We start from the raw sequence: 19,679 nt of genomic DNA on the forward strand, positions 1-19,679 counted from the left end.
AGAGAAGCAGGAGGCGGCCTACCTCGACCACTGGAGCCGCGTTCGGCTTGCCGAGGACCGCCGGGAGAGCCAGCGCCTGCAGATGCTCGAGCGCGAGGCCGAAGAGGAGGCGCGCCAGGCCCAGGCAGCGGCGGCGCGGGCAGCGGCGGCAAAGCCCGACATCACCGCCGTCTGGAACACGGCGTTCCCCTGGGCCGGCCCTGCGCCGACGTTGATCGACCTCACCGGTCCCGACGCAGGCGCCGCCGAGGACGCCTAGGGCAGCACGTCGTCTAGTTTTTAGTATTTTAATTAATGTAATGTGGACTTTCGCCGGCCTTCGTGGCCGGCTTTTATGTTTAATTAAATGCATGTATTTATTTTCAAAATGCTTGCAATACTTTTTTTAGCGTGCCGATGAAATGGGTCGGGCCAGCGTTGGGCGCTCGCGCCGACCCAAACACAGCGCCGGACGTTTGTGTCCGCTGGGCCGACCCAAACGGACAAAAAGCGGACAAAAACGCCGTCCGTTTGGGTCGGCCCGTTGGAGTTGCTCTTATGGCAACTTCTTTGTCATCATCTTTATGTCAACTTCTTTGTCATCATTTACAAAACATTCTCTGCAGTCGTATTGATTACCATGGACTTCTTTATGGCAACTTCTTTGTCATCATCTAAAGTTGGAGACTTGGTAGTTAGGAGTACTTTCCTATGGCACTGTCTTTTCTTTTGTGGTGGATATGTCACTATCTTTCCAACTTGCTAACTTAAAGCCAATGCCATCTCATGTTTCTTTGTTGCTATGTCATTGTGAACAGCAGATGACAAAGTCTGGTGCTGATGCATCAGATATTATTATTTACATTTGTTTTGCATGATTGTTGATTAACCATTTCATGGGTGAGATCAGTGTTAACTGGAAGACTCTTCCCTAAAATCTGTATTTGTTTAGTTTCATCCAGAAAACAGCCAAATAAAACGCGTCCTCATAGCTGGAAATCAAAATGTTTAGTAAGAAACTTAAATTAGCTAGTTTGCTTAATCCTTTGTATTGAGAAGTTCCTCTGAGATTTATGAAAAGATGCTAGAGTTGCTTATAATCTGGAGAAATCTTCATCAGTTTGTATTAATATTAGCGTTCAGAGTTGAAAGTCATAACATGCAGCAAAGTTTTGATTAATTCACTTGCGTGTTTTTATTGAAAATTTCGATTAGTTCACTTGGGTCTCACAACTGGAAAAAGGATGACATATTTGCTTACAATCTGGAAAAGTTTTCACTAGTTTATAGGTTATTCATATGCTGGTTAAAGTATAACTCTTTTTATCGTCCCACATGTCAGCATATGTCATATGCTTTGTTAGACACTGCAATTTGGAACTTTCTTCTGCAATAATAAACTAGATGGAAGTACTACTCGGACAACTAGTAAAGTCAAGATAGCTAGTCAGCAACATATAGGGAGCGGCGATCTTTTACTTTTCAATGCATAGCTGGACTGAAATGCAAATCTTTTACTTTTCAATGTTCATCTTAATTGACTGTTTTCACAGGCATTAGTTCTATGTTGTTGTGGCAGGAAGAAACGATGATCCATGGACTGCTTACGTGCATGCTAACAAGTGTGAGCCTGGTTTCAGTTCAAATAGAAATCAAAAAATCTTGTCTACAATCTGTGATCATGCATGGGAGCATCAGTCATCAGACCTGGTTCCAGACCATCCTATCTAGGTCCAAACAGGTAATGGAAGGTCCTCACGTAGTCACGTAAGCTACTGAGAGTTAAATTCGGAGCCGGTGATTTTTTCGCTATTCTTGAGAAGTGAACAGGTCAAGGTGTCTAATTTTATATTTCCAGAAAAAATAGTATGAAAAATAGAAGGGCCTGTAAATTCTCACATCGGTAGAGATTAGAGACTAGTTTTTGTGGCAGCTTTCAGTAACAACTATAGTTGTATAACAAATTCACCTTGAAGACTTTAGAGCTATGCAAGTAGGTCTTACAGCGTACAGATATACAACTAATTAATGCTATTCTATTTCTGAATACAATGGTATATTTTGACATGTAGCTGCTCCGTGGTGTTTATCTTAGTTATATGATGGACATGTTAGAAGTTAACTTTTTGTATGTGTGTGTGCAAAGTGCAAACAGGTACATGTACATTCAGTAATTCAGTATTATAGTATTATGCTAGCCGGAAACTCGAAGCCCCCCCCCCCCCCCCCGCGCCGTCTCTTCCCAGGGCGGCTCGGGCGGCGGCGCCCTCTCCCCCGGCAACCCACCCTTCCTCTCTTCCCCCCCTCCTCGCCGCCGCCAATAGCCCCCGCCGGGCAAAGCCCGCGCGGATCTGGCGGCGGCGGGCTGCCGTTCCTCGTGTGGCGCGCTCACGGGCTGGGGGAGCCCCGTGTGGCGGCGACCGGCGTGGCGTGACTCCGGCGCGCGGCGGTTCATCTGGTGGAGGCTGGGGACGGTGGTGTGGAGGCGCTCGCTGCTCCCTCCCGGTGGCCTCTGCCGGCGCGTTCCTGGTGGGGGGCGGTGTGGGCAGGCTGGATCCGGCTGGATTTGGCCTGCGGTGGACCGGATCTGGTCATGTGTGGCGGCGGGCTGCAGTGGACCTTGCTCTGCGGTGGTGCAGGAAGCAGTGTATCGCGGTCTACCGGTGCTTCTCGAAGGTGGTCTGCTCACTTGGGCGAAAGCCTCTGCTCTGACCGAAGCCGGCGATGGCGACGCCCGCGGGTGTCGCTTACCTCCTTGGAGGCGTCGCTGTCAAGGTGACTTTCCCTTCGAAGCTCCAGGGGAAACCCTTGTTCCTGGTCCTTCCGGAATGGTCGATGGCGGCGCATTTTTGCGTCGCAATCCTTCTTGAAGGCATCGGTTTGGTGGATTTGTGTGGTCGCTGCTCTTTGCGGGTCGGATGGTGGTGGTGGTGCGACTGGCTGGGGTCGAGGGTGGTGTGGTCGGTGTCGGTGAGGAGGTGCTGCTTTGCCTACGACTTCTTGGCTTGACCATTCATTGGAGTGGTTCGATTCTTCCATCAGAAGCCGGGTTAGCGGGGTGGGATCCTCTCTGGACCACCTCGTTCCTGTACGACACCTCTCCCCCCTACGGGGTGTTGTTGGGTGGCGACCAGACGGCCAACGTTCAAGGCTCTCCTTGATTGGTCAGATGAAGATGGAAGTTGAGACCTCGGGGGAATCCCCTAGCCCAGGTCCTCCTGGTGCGGATGATGGCGGCGCATCCGACGTCGCGGCCCTTGTTGAAGGCATCATCTCGGGGTCTGCTTGGTTGACGTGTGGGTGTTGCTGCAGGGATGTTGGTGGTAGGTGGTGCGACCGGTTGGGTCGACGGTGGTATGTGTTCGTCTGTGGTGGTGTTCGTCGGTGTCGCCCTGTTTGCTGTGCATGCTCAAGACCTCCATGGCTACCGTTGTGGTGCAGCGAGCTTCGTGCTCTTGGCGTTGTCCCGGTTCATCTTTGCTCAATGATGCCGCAAGTTTCCTCCCCAACTTGCTAATCGTTTCCGACTCTTTATGGCGGAGTTCCCCGTCAAGGTTCGTGCTAGTCACTCGTTGATGTGGATGCTCCTCTGTTGCGCGCTCGGTACGCACGCCGGTGTGGTGCGTTAGGCCGCTTGTCAAGTCTTGGTATTGTGACCCCTCGACGACTCCCCTCATCTACTTGTGCCTCTCGTGGTGATGTTCTTCGGGTTGCTAGGTAGGCGTGCCTTGTCTTGGGCGTCTTTTCTTTTGGTTTCTCTTCTTTTACCCTCTCTTGTACGGTTTTCGGCCCGGTTTTTCTCATAAACAGGGTCTAATTGTCTAGGTTTTCGATCTGATTTTCCTTATAAACCGGATCAATCTCATGGCATTAAGGCCACTTTGAAATATATTCAGGTGGGGAGCCTCCCCCCCCCCCCCCCCCCGTGACCATTTCAAAAAAAATAGTATTATGCTACAACACGCGTCTAGACTTGCTTGAGTGGGACGACTAAGACAAAGTCTTACCTCCTTGCTAGTTAGCATGTTCTATATCAATGCATCTGACTTATATCATGAGAGTTATGGGCATTAAGCTAAGTCTTTAGCTCACCGTCGAAGGAACTTGTAAGTAGACTTACATCAGTTGCTGACATTTGTACGCGTTTATAGGAATCCACTACATTATATGGCAAGGCACGATTCATTTCATATAAGGAAAAGCTCAGGGGCTCAGCAGTCGGCAAACTCACACAAAGTCCCCAAATTAAGCAAGTGATGGCGCGATCCATGCATCCAACACCGGTCCCAGTGTTCTTTCTAGAGCTAGTCTTCTTGGTGATGGCATTGGCACCCGCTGTGGGTGGCACCACATCGCTGGCGCTACCTGGGTGCCCTGAAAAGTGCGGCGACGTGCTCATCCCTTACCCCTTCGGCATCGGGGCGCAGTGCGCCTCAGTCAGCCTCAACAGCTTCTTCAATCTCGACTGTAAAAATGCCTCTTATCCGCCACGACCGACGGTGGGGGGCCCAGCCGGCATGGCTGTAGACGTCGTTGATATCTCACTTGAGCGTGGTGAGATGCGGGTGCTATTCCCGATCAGCTACATCTGCTTCACATCGAGTGCCGTGGTTTTTTTTTCGAAAAGGGGGACTCCCCGGCCTCTGCATCAGAACGATGCATACGGCCATATTTATTATAAAATAAAGTGGTTCAATAATGTCTTGCAGTCCGCAACAAAATGAAAAGCTGGCTCACGAAGAGCAACAAAAACAAAAAAAATGCCCAAAAGCCACAACCGGCTGGCAAAATATAGATAGGTAAACTAATCGTCTATCCTATTACATCGAGTGCCGTGGTATCAGCCACCAACAACGGCACTGTGTGGTTCAACCTGCAGGACACACCGTTCATCCCATCTCCTGGGCGCAACCACTTCACAGTCATTGGCTGCAACACCCTGGGGCTCGTTGGCGGCTTCTTTGGGAACAACAGCATGTACCTTGCCGGCTGCTATTCCTACTGCGATGGTGCCAGCGGTGCGTCCCAAGACGGATCCCCGTGCACCGGGACAGGCTGCTGTGAGGTGTCCATCCTGACCAACCTCACCGCCATCGGGCTGGCCTTCTCGACTAACAGTAGCAGTGTGTGGGGATTCAACCCATGTTTCTACGCCATGACCTTGTCGGAAAGCTTGGGTTCATCAACAAGAGGGCGAAGAATGGTGCACCTATCATCGTGAACTGGGCGGTCAGAAATGGGTCGTGCCTTGAGCCAGGAAACTATGCTTGTGAAAGGCCGCCAGGATGGTTTGAAGAGCAGACACTTCAGCTTTGATAGGGTTCACGAACAGGGCAGCGTCGTCTGCGTAAAGGCTGATTCTGACAGATGCAGTGTGATGGTTGATTGGGCTGAGAATATGTTCCTCCATAGCTTTGTCAAGAATTCTCTGTAGTGGATCGATGGCTAGCAAGAACAGCAACGGCGAAAGCGGGTCACCCTATCTCAGGCCTTGGCGATGCAGAAAAGGTGTACCAGGAGCACCATTTAGGATGATCCGCGAAGAGGTAGAGGCAAGTGAGATAGCTATCAGATCTCGGAATCTCTGGTTGAATCCCACATGCTTCAAAACATCGAGAAGATAATCCCACTTGACCGAATCGAAAGCTTTTGCAATATCTAGCTTCAGGAATAAGGTGGGTTTCTTTGCAAGGTGTAGATTCTGTATGAGGTTTTGGACATAAAGAAAATTCTCTTGAATACTTCTTCCCCTTAAGAAAGCACTCTGGCTAGCAGCATACCCAATTGGGTGTGAAGACCAGGTTATTGATGAGGTTCTAGCTGACTTTGAGGGCGAAACCAGCTCCTTACCATGCAAGTACCTTGGGCTACCTTTGAGTATTCGCAAGCTTCGCAGGGTGGATTTTCAAATGCTCATTGATAAAGTTGCAGCAAAGCTTGCGGGCTGGAAGGGCAAATTACTTAACAAGAAGGGGCGGCTGGCCCTTACCAATTCTGTGTTAACCTCCTTGACAACATACTATCTGACCATTTTTACGCCATCCAAATGGGTTGTAAAGAGGATTGACAAACTTCGAAGAAGCTTCCTGTGGAAAGGAGAAGAAGAGGCCAAAGGAGGCCAATGTGCGGTCAATTGGCAACAAGTCTGCTCCCCCAAAAAGCTTGGGGGTCTTGGAGTCAAAAATCTCATTTTTTACAGCAGATCCTTGAGGTTAAGGTGGGCTTGGTACTCCTGGAAATACCCCAACAGGCCTTGGGTTGGATCGCAACTCCCTTGCACTTGTACTGACATGCAGCTTTTCAACACCTCCACAACTGTCAAGCTCGGCGACGGTCAAAGGGCCAAGTTTTGGAGTAGTACGTGGTTAAGTGGAACAGCTCCTAAGGACATTGCCCAACACCTCCACAAGCTTGCAAGGAGGAAAAATTCTTCTGTGGCTGCTGCTCTCCACCAAGGCCGCTGGATGAAAGGAATCGAACGTCTTAGCACCACTGAAGACCTGCTTTCTTTTATTGACCTGTGGCACCGGATTCAAGGGATTACTCTTTTGGATCAACCAGACGACATTGAATGGAGATGGAACGACAGCAAAACGTACACTGTTGCAACTGCCTATGATGCCCAATTCATCGGAACCATTGCGAAGCCAGAGTTAAATGCCATTTGGAAAGCAAAGGTGGAGGGAAAAATCAAATTTTTTGCTTGGCTGCTAGCTCAAAATAGACTGCCAACTGCTGATCGTCTCCGTGCGAGAGGATGTGAACACAATGACACCTGCTCCCTCTGTGATCAAACAATTGAGACTGCCGCCCACCTGATCAGTTCCTGCCCTTTTGCAAAGGAAGTGTGGCAAAAGATTATTGTCATGCTCCCTAACTGTCAGCTACAAACAACCTTGCCGTTCACCTCTACCACATCCTGGGGGAGAAGCTTTGCCTACGGGCAACAAAACAAGGCAGCAGCTGCGCTTTTCTTCGCCTGGAACATCTGGAACGAGCGAAACCGAAGAATCTTTCAAAACCTTTCTTCAACTGCTGATATGGTGGCTTGCTTAGTCAGGTCTGACTTAACATACCTGGACTTGGCTTTTTCGAGGCCTCTAGCTATGCAATTCTGTTCTTTTTCTCTTTTTGTCTGCCCTAGGGCTTCAGACTTCTCTCTTGTAAATTCCTAATCTATAATGAAAAGGCAGAGCACCTGCCATTAGCCCTCAAAAAAACTATGCTTGTGTTAGTGCAAACAGTTACTGTGAGAGTGCGAGCAATGGACCTGGGTACTTGTGCAAGTGCTCCCTGGGGTATGGGGGCAACGCCTACCTCAACAATGGCTGTCAAGGTAACTACTGAAGGAGTACCTGTTGTTCATATATATAGCAAGCAGTTTGACTTACCGGATCATATTAGGGGGGGGGGGGGGGGGGTACTGAAGCAAAAGTGTTTTAATATAGGTGACTAGGTGTACCTTTCTTCTTCCTTTTCATTTTGTGACAGCAAGACAGATGTAGCTAGGAGTACATATACATATGTTTATGTCTAGCTTCAACGAAAAAAAAGCCACACAAGGTCTTACTTCTTTTGCGAAATAATTCTTGTATTACTAAATAATTAGCGTCTACAACCATGTCTGATGTCCAAGACCTTCTCTGGACCAGATCTAAGATCATTTACTGGAGTAGTTCGTAGTGGTTCGGATGAGAGATTGGGCAGTCTTTTAGTTCATAGGGGTTTGGATGAGAGATTGGGCAGTCGTATGGATGTCGCGATGAGCAATGTGTGTTCCCTTTCCACTTTTGATGACATTTTGTGGTACCGAATGGTTGTTTCGTTATCCAGTACGGCTTGAATGAATTTTGGTTCGAATTTGACGGATCCGGTTGCCCTGTTCTTATTGGTCTAGAGACCTCTGCTTAATTACACGGACTGTTTGCTGAACTTTTGGTCTTGCTTGTGCTAATTTCGTTCCTGCATGCATCAGTACTGTTTAAGATGGATCAGATTGCATCTAGATTACTTCAGACTTTTACTCTGAATCTTGCCGTGCATGCATGGGAATGTCGTTCAGCTGGTAAGATTCTGTTGAAGTTTGAACCGCATGTGTGTTTGAACCTTATAGGATTCCCCAAACTCGCTGCATCAATCGTTTTGTGCTTGTTCTGTTAAGATGTAGTAAAGTGAGTTAGCAGATGATCATTTTTTCTTCCTTTTTTGAATAATCTATGATGATCCTTTCCCCAGATGATCGAGAATGCAGATAATCTTGTGATGGTTTGATCTGTAGTATCTACGTGTATTTCAGTTTGCTGTGGTCATCATTATCATCTGCATATTCTGTGTTTTGCACCATGGGTTATGCAGAGCAATTGTCATACAGGGGATGAAGCTAACTGGAAATATTTTATACCCCCCTACGGTGATCATCGTGTTTGTGTTCTGTTAAGACGTAGATTGGATTGGATGATCCTGTGATGGCTTGACCTGCAGGTTCTTTGTTACTTCAGTTTGGTATGGCCACCACTGTGTCAATTTTGCTCCATCGATTTTTTTTTTCCGGATCATATGTGAGGGGTTAATTCGCTAGGTTCTTGATTTTCTTGCTGGATGTCGACATGTTTCATGTATTGAGAATTTCAGACTTTTGACTAATTTGTTTTTCATATGCTCAGAACAAATTAAACAGTGACTGTCACACATTCTTAACGCAACTAGCTGGCCACGTAGGCTCGGCTAGTCCAACAACATTTGGTCAAGTGTTGCTTTTTTAGAGGAAAGCTAATCCGTGCAGACAAGCGGGTCTCTCTTGTCAAATTAAAGGAAAAGAAGGAAAACCCATTTACTTGCCAAATTAAATAAAAGAAGGAAAAGTCACAGCAAATGGTTTGGGATTGTTGTCCTCGTCTAGAAATTAGAAAAAGTGTGGAAGGAAAAAGCTCTCTAGAGGAGGATGATGCCTTGAAAACTTGCGGGGATGGATAGCACATGATGCCACATCACTTTATGCCTTGGAAAAAACATGCGGGGTTGGATAGCACATGATGCCTCATCACTTTATGCTTTGATAAAAACTTACGGGTTGGAAAACACATGATGTCTCACCACTTTATGCTTTGGTAAAAACTTACGGGTTGAAAAACACACGATGCCTCACCACTTTATACTTTGGTAAAAACTTACGGGTTGGAAAACACATGATGCCTCACCACTTTATGCCTTAGCGAAGGCATGTCATCAACCTGTTTTATTTTTTAACAAGGATCACGCTGAATTTTGTAGACCTTTGAAGCCCCATCTTCCTTTCTAGCCTGAGAAAGAAGATATATAGTGAATAAATGGGCTTGTAATAACAGAGAGAACTTAATTGATGACGCGTGTCTCGCTTCGACACTTCGGCGGGCCCACACGGCGTCGCTTTGCTTGGCTCCAATCGCTTCGGCTTGTTAAGAGGCTCCACATGCAGCCGCCTCCAATTAGCTCCAACACAATCTCGCGCGCATAGTGAGCAGGGAAGGAAGCACCTTCAACATCCGTTTCTCCAGCGACGGTGAGCTACTGTTCCCGGCCATCGAATGTTGCTAACTTTGTCTTTCGTCGTGGTCTGTCTGATCTACTCCTCTAGTCCTCTGTCTCCCCTCCGTTTCCTTTTTCTAATCGCGTGCTCTTGTCCTGGCTAGCTAGCTTGGATCCATATCGACTCGCCGCAGCAAAAAAAGGAGGCCGGATCGACCATGGAGGTCGACGGCGACGGCGAGACCATGGCCAAGAAGAAGATCCCGGTCCCGGATGTTGCCCGGATGGTCAGCGCCTGGGCGCTCTTCACCGCCGGCGTCTTCCTCGTCTCCTTCGCCCTCGCCTACCACCACCTCCCCTGCGACCTGGTATGTAATGTAAGTATGTAACAACTACGACCCGTCTACGTACAACGCCTTGGATGCTTACATCCCGACCGATCGATCCATCATATTCATCATGCAGTGCGTCCAGCCGACGGACATTACCTGGATGGTGTCCTGCGCTGCGTCTCAGGCGGCCGCGGCGGCGCTGGCGCTGCTGCTCCCAGGCCGCCACCGCTGCGTCCGCCGTGCCCTCGTCTACCTCGTGCTCACGCTAGCCATCGTCGTCCACTTTGTCCTTATGATGGCTGCCGAGTCCCACAACATTGTCATGATCTACTGGACCATCTTCTTCATGGCGGGCGACTACGCCAGCGTCCTGGCCCTCATGTTGGGAGGTGAGGAAGATTGAGGACCCATTAGTTGAGCTCTTTAGATGAGGCACCCATGACTGAGACTGACTGACGAGTAGTACGTAGGCATTGATGAGTGGTTCTAGCCTTCTAGGAGCTTATGCTGTGATGATCGATCGAGTGCTGTATTAATCTAGCTAGTAGTGTACTGTATTCTGTTAACCGGGTAGATATCCCTCATCGACTAGTACTTGGTTTCGACTCCTGAAACATGGCCTTTTATCGTCCAAAAATTTAAAAAGGTGTAAACTGGACGATCCTGTGGTGCTTTAATCTGTTAGCTGTTTTATTTATGTTGTATGCTTCAGTTTGGTATGCTCAGCACTCTGTACATGATTGATCAACTTCAGAATATATATGCTGGTTTTAGCCTGTAATCGCGCTCTCATGCATGCATGCATGTGTTTTTCAGACAAGGAAGGGAAGTGCAGAGTAAAACCTTCAGATTACACTGATGCATGTACACCAGCCCGCTCTTCATTTTGGCTGCACAAAGACCAAAGTTGCTTCTGTCTATTGTTTACAAGTGCTAATTCTGCTATATATATTCCGGTTCCGGTGCCATTACGCTTATGTTTGAGTTTTTTCCTGGATCAACAAGGAGGAGCTCCCGGCTCCATTGCTCAAAAAGAAGCCTGAATAACAGATTTACATGTTCGACTTGCAGAATCACACATGTATGTTTACTTCAAAAAAGAAAAAAAACATGTATGTTCTTCCATGTACTATTCAAGCTCTGAATTTCAGACAACAATGCCCACATGTTCAAGTACAGGAATATGGACTGCTACGCTCAAACCGCACCTGTGACAGTTCTTGAACTCAGTGGACTGCACACATCCTGGATCCTCACATTACCAACCAACCAAGATGACACAAAAACTTGCTAGCACACGCTACACATGCATACATCAGCTGCATGGAACTACTTTTCATGTCCCAACTATGTAATAATTTGACAATTTATTTGTTGCCATGTATCTCAGCAATCAGATGCTTAGTGTAGCAGCAACAGATTGTATTACTATTAATTTGCTATTTTCTGCACACATTTAAATTAAAAGTTTGGTGGGTGGGTTTATACAAAAAATGTTCAACATTCACAAAATTAAAGAATTTTAAAAAATAGATTACTTATTTTAAAAATTCACAGTTTCAGATAAATGTTTCACATACATGTTATGATGCAATTTTGAGTGAAATTTCAGATCATTTTATTATTTATTCTGTAACATCTCAGTTTATTTCAGAAAATTTTCAAATGAAATTTAAAATTTAAATGAATTTGAATTATACTCTGGTCATGATTTGATAAATTTGAATTCATTTTATCACAAAAAGCACAATACGGGTCAAACATAGAGAAATATATTAAAAATTCCTACATTAATAAGAAAATGCTAGCCTCCTCGATCCGGTGGACCTATTAAATCTATTAATCCAGCGACCGCTCAATCTACGTAGAACATAACTATAAGCTAGGTTCATAGGGGTTCAGATGAGATGATCTTGTTTTTTTTCTACTCCCTCCGTTCCCAAATATAAGTCTTTCTAAAGATTACAACAAGTGACTACATATAGAGAAAAATAAGTGAATGTACACTCTAAAACATGTATACATACATCCATATGTTGTAGTCTATTTAAAATGTCTAAAAAGACATATATATTTAGGAATGGAGGGAGTATAATATAATCTATGATGATCCTTTCCCCATATGATCGGATTGCAGATGATCTTGTCATTGGTTGATCTGCGAAATTTGTTCATTAATTTCTAAAAAAATCAAAAAATTCAAATTTTGTTCATCGAAATCAAAATTTGTTCATCCAGTTTTTTTGAAAAAAATGTTTATCTTATTCAAAATTGTTCACCATAATTTTTACAAATGTTCATCAAATTCAAAAAATGTTCATAAATATCCAAATTGGCTCGCATTTTTGGAAATCACGGACATTTTTTGACATCATGAACATTTTGGTTTTCACTCATGAACCTACGGTGTTTATCATGTTTGTGTCCTGCTATGGCTTGACCTGCAGGTTCTTTGTTACTTCAGTTTGCTCCATCGATTTTTTTCTTTGGATCATATGCAAGGGGTTAATTTGTTATGTTCTTGATTTTCTTGCTGGATGTTGATATGTCTCATGTGTTGAGAGTTTCAGATTTTTGTTCGATTATTTTTTCATATGATTTTAGCCGTTGATCTCATTAGTGAATAGCTTGATTAACTCTTATCTTCTTACCTCACATGTAAAAAGAGGAGATAAGAGGGACCACGTTAAAATATGCCTTTTCATATGCTCAGAACAAATTAAACAGTGACTGTCACACATTCTTAATGGAACTAACTGGCCATGCATGTAGGCCCTGGCTCGGCTAGTCCAACAACATCTGGTCAAGTGTTGCTTTTTAGAGCAAAGCTGACTGGTGCAAACGAGCGGGTCTCTTGCCAAATTAAAGGAAAAGAAGAAAAAGTCCATTTACTTTCCAAATTAAAGAAAAAGAAGGAAAATCCACAGAAAATGGTTCGGGTTTGTTGTCCCCGTCTAGGAATTAGAAAAAGTGTGGAAGGATAGAGAGCTCACTAGAGGATTATGATGCCTTGAAAATTTGCGGGGATGAATAGCACATGATGCTTCACCACTTTATGCCTTATTAAAAACTTGCGGGGTTGGAGCACATGATGCCTCATCATTTTGTGCCTTACTAAAAACTTGGGGGCTTGGAGCACATGATGCCTCGTCACTTTATGCCTTACTAAAAACTTGCGGGGTTGGATAGCACATGACGCCTCATCACTTTATGCCTTACTAAAAACTTGTGGGGTTGGATAGCACATGATGCCTAACCACTCTATGCCTTTGTAAAAACGTGTGTGGTTGGGTATCACATTAGGGCATGTATGCATAGCCTCAAGGTGATGCCTCACATGCCATGTAGGATCGGATATGACGTAAAGTAGGTTCGGATAGGGAAGCGGGATCCTCTCCAGGAGGCGGGTGCTTGTAGAGAAAAATGTGGTCCGGTGACAAAAGCTGAAAAGATTGGAATGAAAAGTAGAGATGCATGTGTACTAGAGTCTTTTTTTATTATTTTTTAATGAGGCCCACTAGTGATGGCTTGCATTGGGGAGAAAAAATAAATATAGATGCCTCAAATTACTTTTTGTTATAGGGCATATGTATCCATATGCCACCATTGTAAATGCCCTTATAGCTCACCAGTTTATGCCTTAGTAAAAGCTTGTGAAGTTGGATAGCACGTACTGCCTCCATAGTGAAGGCATGTCATCAATCGTCATCAACCTTCGTTTTAACAAGGATCATGCTGAATTTTGTAGGCCTTTGAAGCCTCATATCCCTTTCTAGCTTGAAAAAGACAAAGAAGATACTCCATGGGCTCTATAAAATGGAGTAGTAAATAGGGATCAGGGGCTTCAAAGGCCTACAAAATTCAGCATGATCCTTGTTAAAATGAAGGTTGATGACATGCCTTCACTACGGCATAAAGTGGTACGGGATATGGAGTAGTAAATAGGAGTAAATGGGTTTGTAATAATAATAGAACTTAATTGATGACCTGTAAAAAGTTGAGGCTCGACACGTGGTGGGTGCTGAGGCGGGCCCACACGGCATCGCTTTGCTTCGCTTTGTCTCGCTCGAAGAATCGCCTCGGCTTGTTAAAAAGCTCCAAGACGATGAACCCTGTCGATCGCATAGGGATCAGGGAAGCACGGCTTGAGCATCCGTTTGTCCAGCGACGGTGCATGAGTACTACGACCCGTACGTCTACGTACGTACTATATCCCCTTGGGTGCTTCGGCCGATCCATATCCATCATGTTCATGCAGTGCGTCCAGCCGACGGACATTACCCGGATGGTGTACTGCGCTGCGACTCAGGCAGCTCGGCGCTCGCGCTGCTGCTCCCTGGAAGACAATAGGCTTTGGGGGGAACCGGCATAACCCTCTAGGGGTGGCCTAACATATATATATATATAATGAGGTGGTATACAACGTTACAATATACACATGTAAATACAGTCTAACACCCTCCCTCAATCTTAGCCACTTTCTAATGAATCTAGAAGGGTAAGATTGCGCCTGCAAGTCTCAAACTGTGGCAAAGGCAATGGCTTGGTGAAGATGTCAGCAAGTTGATCCTTGGAAGAAATAAACTTGATCTGTAGTTGCTTCTGAGAGACACGTTCACGCACAAAGTGATAGTCAACTTCAATGTGTTTCGTTCGGGCATGGAATACCGGATTTGCAGAAAGGTATGTAGCACCGATGTTATCACACCAAAGAACAGGAGGCTGTGATTGGGGTATACTTAACTCCTGAAGCAAGGACTGTACCCAGATAATCTCTGATGTGGCATTGGCCACAGCCTTATACTCAGCCTCAGTACTGCTACGCGAGACAGTAGCCTGTTTCCGAGCACTCCAGGCAATCAGGTTAGAGCCAAAGAAGACAGCATAACCCCCCGTGGATCGCCTGTCATCCGGATTGCCAGCCCAGTCTGCATCAGAATATGCTGAAAGACAACCAGAGTCAGACGGCCGAATATGCAAACCATGAGCCACCGTGAAACGAATATAGCGCAAAATCCGCTTAACAGCAGACCAATGAGTGTCACGGGGTGACTGCAGATACTGGCAGACTCGGTTAACAGCATAGGAAATGTCTGGTCGCGTGATCGTCAAGTACTGGAGCCCACCAACAATACTCCGGTACTCGGTCGCATCAGAAGAAGAAAGAAGCACACCATCAACAGCATTGAGCTTATCAGTGGTAGACATGGGTGTAGTCGTCGGTTTGCACTTAAGCATCCCAGCTCGCTGCAACAAATCCAGAGAGTACTTCTTCTGCGTCATAACAAGGCCAGCAGCACGAGAAGTAACCTCCACACCAAGAAAGTAATGAAGCTTCCCAAGGTCCTTGACCGCAAAATCAGCACCACGTGAGCGAACAAGCGCAGTAGCAGCCGACTGAGAGGAGCTGACCAAAATGATATCATCTACATAGATCAACAAGTACATAGTAACCTCAGGCCTTTGAAGAAGAAACAATGAGGAGTCAGCAGTTGATGATGCAAAACCATGAGCACGAAGAGCCATTGCAAGACGAGCATGCCAAGCACGAGGAGCCTGCTTCAGACCATAAATTGCCTTGGACAGACGACAGAGATGATCAGGGCGATCCGGATCAGAGAAACCCGGAGGCTGGCACATGTAAACCTCCTCCGCCAAGACACCATGAAGAAAAGCATTTTGAACATCAAGCTGACGAAGAAACCAACCTCGAGTAACAGCCAGAGAGAGAAGAAGTCTGATGGTAGTAGGCTTGACCACTGGACTGAAGGTGTCTTCATAGTCAAGTCCAAAACGCTGTCGAAAACCACGAGCAACCAGACGAGCCTTATAGCGCTCAATGGACCCATCAGAATGCTTCTTCACTTTGAAAACCCATTTGGAATCAATGACATTTACCCGTGATTGTGGAGGAACAAGAGTCCATGTCTGATTGCGAAGAAGCGCTTGATACTCCTGCTCCATGGCCTCTCTCCAATGAGGAATGCGCATAGCAGCTTGATACGTGCGTGGCTCAGAGGATGGATCTGCGAGAGCAGCAGACATGCACACCGCTAACCAAGCAAATGTGCCATCATGACGTTGCTTAGGCTGAAAAATGCCACTCCGACTGCGCGTATGTGGACGTAGAGCAGCAGCAGGAGCCGGCAGAGGCGAAGGTGACGGAGACGTGACGGTCGCCGGAGATGCAGGAATCACCTCAGGCGAGCTCGGGACAGACGACTCCGGGCTGCATGGCGAAGACTGGCCCGACGACAGGGGCTCAGAGGCCATGGGCGAACCGAGGGTGGGCGAGGCCAGCTCCGGTGACACCGGCCCAGACGGCCTTGGCGAGGCGAGAGCAGGCGAGGCCGGCCCTGGTGAGAAGGGCCCAGACACCCTAGGCGAGGCAGGGGCGGGCGAGGCCAGGCCTGGTGATGACTGCCCCGACGCCCTGGGCGAGACGGGGACCGAGGAGGCCGGCCCAGTCGGCGGGGTTGCAGGGCGTGACGATGGCGAAGGCAGCCCAGAAGCCAGAGGCGACCGGGCCAGGACGTCGATCGGCCATGCATGAGCACGGAAACCGAGGCCATGCAGGGGCGCCATGTGCTCCTCATGCACAACAGAAGGTGCCGAGGATGAAGGCGATGGCGACGAAGAGGAAGATGGCGCTTCCAGAATCTCCAAACGAGCCCCACGACCAGTGCCTGCACCATGGTTAGGCAACAATAGAGGAGAATATGCAACATCATCAAATTGGTCAGAAGCAACAGAGGATGAATGCATGACAGGTGGCTCGGTAGTGGACACAGGGAGTTTGGCAAAGGGAAAAACATGCTCATCAAACACAACATCCCGAGAGATGTAGACACGATTAGTGGGAACATGAAGACATTTGTATCCTTTATGAAGAGAGCTATAACCAAGAAAAACACACTTCTTGGAACGAAACTCGAGCTTACGCTTGTTATATGGACGGAGATGGGGTCAGCAAGCACACCCAAACACCTTGAGAAAGGTGTAGTCCGGTTGTTCATTAAGGAGAACTTCAATGGGAGTCTTCATATTCAAAACACGAGTGGGAGTACGATTGATGAGAAAACATGCAGTGGTGAAAGCATCACTCCAAAAACGAAACGGAACAGATGCATGGGCCAAAAGAGTCAGACCAGCTTCAACAATGTGACGATGCTTACGTTCTACTGAACCATTATGCTGATGTGTATGTGGACATGCTAAACGGTGAGTGATCCCAAGCGACTGAAAGAAAGAGTTGAGGTTGCGATACTCGCCACCCCAGTCCGACTGAACATGAACAATTTTGTGCTTGAGAAGGCGTTCAACATGTTTTTGGAACTGAACAAAAATGTCAAACACATCAGATTTACGTTTGATAAGATAAAGCCAGGTAAAGCGGCTGTAAGCATCAACAAAACTGATATAATAATTATGACCACTAACAGAAGTCTGAGCAGGACCCCATACATCTGAAAACACAAGTTCTAAAGGATGTTTCACCTCACGACTGGACTCCGAAAAAGGAAGTTGATGACTCTTCCCCTGCTGACAAGCATCACACACTGCTACATCTTTATTACTAGACACACTAGGAAGCTCATGACGACGCAAAACATGCCGGACAATAGGTGTGGCCGGGTGACCAAGACGAGCATGCCACTGTGACGGAGATACCCGAACTCCACTGAAGACACGAGCGACGCCAGGATGCTCCAGACGATAGAGACCTTGGCAGAGCCGCCCACTAAGAAGAATGTCCCTCGTGCCCCGATCCTTAATAAAAAGATCAAAAGGATGAAATTCACAAAGCACATTATTATCACGAGTGAGTTTAGGAACTGAAAGAAGATTACGTGTCACAGATGGAACTCGAAGAACATTGCGAAGTTGAAGACTCCTATTGGCATGTCTAGTGAGAAGTGATGCTTGACCAATATGAGAGATGTGCATACCTGCTCCATTGGCGGTGTGGATCTTGTCGGAGCCATGGTAGGGTTCACGAGTGTGAAGCTTCCCCATCTCACTGGTCAGGTGCTCTGTCGCCCCAGAGTCCATGTACCAGTGGGGATCAATGGAGTAGGACTGAGTGTGTCCCTGTGGCTTCTGCGGCGGCGGACGATCAGCCATGGCGACCTGGCGAGCAAAGTTGCGTGTATCCTTCCCGTCATTGCCAAGACCAAGAAAACCCCGCTGGAAGCGCTTGTGACACTTCGAGGCCCAGTGCCCATCGCGACCACAAAGCTGGCACACACGGGGACCGCCAGCCCCTGGTAGCGTCGCAGTAGGAGGAGGGGCCGAGGCGGGTGGTGGTGACTGCCCCGAAGGAGCCTTGGATGAAGCAGAGGAGCGACCACCCTTGGTGGCGGCGTTTGCCGAGAGGGCGCCGTTGCCCCTGAATCGGCGCGTCTCGACTCGTTGCTCAGTAAGCAGGAGGCGTGAAAAGACCTCGTGTGCTGGCAGGGGCGTGGAGTTGCCCCTCTCATTGATGATCTCGACTAGGGCGTCATACTCCTCATCAAGACCATTGACAATAAACGAGTTGAACTCGGAGTCGGTGAGGGGCTGTCCAATGGAGGCCAGCGTGTCGGCGAGACTCTTGACTTTGTTGTAGAACTCAGTGGCGGTGGAGTCAAGCTTCTGACACTCCCCAAGTTGGCGACGGAGCCCAGATACACGAGCCTGCGACTGTGCCGCAAACGAGCGCTCAAGAATAGTCCATGCCTCGTGGGACGTCTTGGCGAAGACAACAAGCCCAGCAACGGCGGAGAGAGCGACCCCTGGATGGAGGAGAGGTTCGCCTGATCCTGCCCTGTCCAGACACGGTGAGCCGGATTATAGACCGGACCATGCACGCTGTCAACCAGCGCAGGAGGGCAAGGGAGAGAGCCGTCGACATAGCCAAGCAGGTAGTGACTCCCAAGAAGCGGAAGAACCTGCGCGCGCCAGAAGATGTAATTGTCCGACGACAACTTGATGGTGATGAGATGGCCGAAGTGAAACGGCGGCGGCGGCTGCGATCCCATCGAGGAGACTGGCTGAGGTGAGAACACCGTGGAGACAGTCGGAGGGGCAACCGGCGCGGTGACAGAGGGCGCGATGGCCGCGGTTGACACCGCGAAGCCTGCCAGCGCGACGTCCTCCGCCACCAGCGGCGCAGTGGCCGAGGGCGCGACAGCCGCGGTTGACGGGGCGGCGGTGGTGTGAGCCACAAGCGCCTGCCCGGGCGAAGTAGCAGCCGGCGGGAGCGCGAAGAGGGAGCCGACGCTCCGTGTCCCGATCGGCGCCTGAAGGGAGGCGGCATCCAGCGGCCTCGAGAGAAGTGCCGCGAGGGAGGCCGGCAGAAAACCGGTGGCAGTGGAGCCGGACGCAGCGGCGGACGTCATAGCAGTCGGGCGACGGCGGCGGCGGGCGCGGCGGCGGCGGCGGTGGCGGCGGCGGCGGCGGCGGTTTAGGGTTTTTAGGCGGAAGCGGACGTAACCTAGTGTGATACCATGTAAGACAATAGGCTTTGGGGGGAACCGGCACAACCCTCTAGGGGTGGCCTATCACATATATATAATATAATGAGGTGGTATACAACGTTACAATATACACATGTAAATACAGTCTAACACTCCCAGGCCGCCACCGCCGTGTCCGCGCGTTCGAGCTGGAGCTCGCCATCGCCGTCCACTTCATCCTCACGTTGGCTGCCGACCCCGACAACATCCTCATGGTCTACTGGACCATCTTCTTCATTGGCGGGCGACTTTGCCAGCTTTCTGGCCCTCCTTTTGGGAGGTGAGGAGGATTGAGGACCGATTAGTTCAGCTCATGAGGCACCACCCATGCCTGACTGACTGACTGACGACTAGTTGTATGATTCTA

At 48.1% G+C, this 19,679-nt stretch overlaps 1 pseudogene; it reads left to right on the forward strand.

Moving 5' to 3' along the window:
* Window positions 1-4,298: 4,298 nt before the first annotated feature.
* LOC123101174 (wall-associated receptor kinase 5-like) lies at window positions 4,299-5,295 on the forward strand (annotated as a pseudogene).
* Window positions 5,296-19,679: the final 14,384 nt, after the last annotated feature.

This window comes from Triticum aestivum, chromosome 5A (genome assembly GCF_018294505.1).
Source record: "Triticum aestivum cultivar Chinese Spring chromosome 5A, IWGSC CS RefSeq v2.1, whole genome shotgun sequence".
NCBI lineage: Eukaryota > Viridiplantae > Streptophyta > Magnoliopsida > Poales > Poaceae > Triticum > Triticum aestivum.